The following is a 3,038-nucleotide window of genomic DNA, read 5'->3' on the forward strand; positions in this document are numbered from 1 at the left end:
AGAATATTCCGAAGGAATCTTACCTATAAATGGATGAATTCGTCGTTCTTACCAAGTTTCTGACTTATAGTAGTCCACTCCCGGCCAGATTTCGATCTCGGAGCCTGGTTTGCATACAATATGGAGAAATAGGGTTTGTTTAAGGTTTCGTAGAATACTCCCAAGGAATCTTACCTGTAAATGGATGGATTCGTCGTTCTTACCAAGTTTCTGACTTAGAGTACCCCACTCGCGGCCAGGTTTCGATCTCGGAGCCTGGTTTGCATCTAAAATGCTGAAATAGGGTTTGTATAAGGTTTCGTAGAATATTCCGAATGAATCTTACCTGTAAATGGATGGATTCGTCGTTCTTACCAAGTTTCTGACTTAGAGTAGCCCACTCGCAGCCAGGTTTCGATCTCGGAGCCTGGTTTGCCTCTAATATGCAGAAACATGGTTTCTTTAAGGTTTCGTAGAATATTCCGAAGGAATCTTACCTGTAAATGGATGGATTCGTCGTTCTTACCAAGTTTCTGACTTAGAGTAGCCCACTCGCGACCAGGTTTCGATCTCGGAGCCTGGTTTGCATCTAATATGCAGAAATAGGGTTTGTATAAGGTTTCGTAGAATATTTCGAAGGAATCTTACCTGTAAATGGATGGATTCGTCGTTCTTACCAAGTTTCTGACTTATAGTAGTCCACTCCCGGCTAGATTTCGATGTCGGAGCCTGGTTTGCATATAATATGGACAAATAGGGTTTGTTTAAGGTTTCGTAGAATACTCCCATGGAATCTTACCTGTAAATGGATGGCTTCGTCGTTCTTACCAAGTTTCTGACTTAGAGTAGCCCACTCGCGGCCAGGTTTCGATCTCGGAGTCTGGTTTGCATCTAATATGCAGAAATAGGGTTTGTCTAAGGGTTTCGTAGAATATTCCGAAGGAATCTTACCTGTAAATGGATGGATTCGTCGTTCTTACCAAGTTTCTGACTTATAGTAGTCCACTCCCGGCTAGATTTCGATGTCGGAGCCTGGTTTGCATACAATATGGAGAAATAGGGTTTGTTTAAGGTTTCGTAGAATACTCCCAAGGAATCTTACCTGTAAATGGATGGATTCGTCGTTCTTACCAAGTTTCTGACTTAGAGTAGCCCACTCGCGGCCATGTTTCGATCTCGGAGCCTGGTTTGCATCTAATATGCAGAAATAGGGTTTGTATAAGGTTTCGTAGAATATTCCGAAGGAATCTTACCTGTAAATGGATGGCTTCTTCGTTCTTACCAAGTTTCTGACTTATAGTAGCCCACTCGCAGCCAGGTTTCGATCTCGGAGCCTGGTTTCCATACAATATGCAGAAATACGGTTTGTTTAAGGTATCGTAGAATACTCCCAAGGAATCTTACCTGTAAATCGATGGATTCGTCGTTCTTACCAAGTTTCTGACTTATAGTAGTCCACTCCCGGCCAGATTTCGATCTCGGAGCCTGGTTTGCATACAATATGGAGAAATAGGGTTTGTTTAAGGTTTCGTAGAATACTCCCAAGGAATCTTACCTGTAAATGGATGGATTCGTCGTTCTTACCAAGTTTCTGACTTAGAGTAGCCCACTCGCGGCCAGGTTTCGATCTCGGAGCCTGGTTTGCATCTAATATGCAGAAATAGGGTTTGTATAAGGTTTCGTAGAATATTCCGAAGGAATCTTACCTGTAAATGGATGGATTCTTCGTTCTTACCAAGTTTCTGACTTAGAGTAGCCCACTCGCGGCCAGGTTTCGATCTCGGAGCCTGGTTTGCATCTAATATGCAGAAATAGGGTTTGTATAAGGTTTCGTAGAATATTCCGAAGGAATCTTACCTGTAAATGGATGGATTCGTCGTTCTTACCAAGTTTCTGACTTAGAGTAGCCCACTCGCGGCCAGGTTTCGATCTCGGAGCCTGGTTTGCATACAATATGTAGAAATAGGGTTTGTTTAAGGTATCGTAGAATACTCCCAAGGAATTTTACCTGTAAATCGATGGATTCGTCGTTCTTACCAAGTTTCTGACTTAGTAGTCCACTCGCGGCCATGTTTCGATCTTAGATCCTGGTTTGCATCCAATATGCATAAATAGGGTTTGTTTAAGTTTTCGTAGAATATTTCGAAGGAATCTTAGCTGTAAATGGATGGATTCGTCGTTCTTACCAAGTTTCTGACTTATAGTAGTCCACTCCCGGCCAGATTTTTATCTCGGAGCCTGGTTTGCATACAATATGGAGAAATAGGGTTTGTTTAAAGTTTCGTAGAATACTCCCAAGGTATCTTGCTTGTAAATGGATGGATTCGTCTTTCTTACCAAGTTTCTGACTTAGAGTAGCCCACTCGCGGCCAGGTTTCGATCTCGGAGCCTGGTTTGCATCTAATATGCAGAAATAAGGTTTGTATAAGGTTTCGTAGAATATTCCGAAGAAATCTTACCTGTAAATGGATGGATTCGTCGTTCTTACCAAGTTTCTGACTTAGAGTAGTCCACTCCCAGCCTGGTTTCGATCTCGGAGCCTGGTTAGCATACAATATGCAGAAATAGGGTTTGTTTAAGGTTTCTTAGAATATTCTGAAGGAATCTTACCTGTAAATGGATGGATTCGTCGTTCGTACCAAGTTTCTGACTTAGAGTAGTCAACTCACGGCCAGGTTTCGATCTCGGAGCCTTGTATGCATACAATATGTAGAATTAGGGTTTGTTTAAGGTTTCGTAGAATATTCCGAAGGAATCTTACCTATAAATCGATGGATTCGTCGTTCTTACCAAGTTTCTGACTTAGTAGTCCACTCGCGGCCAGGTCTCGATCTTGGAGCCTGGTTTGCATCCAATATGCATAAATAGGGTTTGTTTAAGGTTTCTTAGATTATTCCGAAGGAATCTTACCTGTAAATGGATGGATTCGTCGTTCTTGCCAAGTTTCTGACTTATAGTAGTCCACTCCCGGCCAGATTTCGATCTCGGAGCCTGGTTTGCATACAATATGGAGAAATAGGGTTTGTTTAAAGTTTCGTAGAATACTCCCAAGGTATCTT

Source organism: Papaver somniferum, chromosome 8 (assembly GCF_003573695.1).
Source record: "Papaver somniferum cultivar HN1 chromosome 8, ASM357369v1, whole genome shotgun sequence".
Classification (NCBI taxonomy): Eukaryota; Viridiplantae; Streptophyta; class Magnoliopsida; order Ranunculales; family Papaveraceae; genus Papaver; species Papaver somniferum.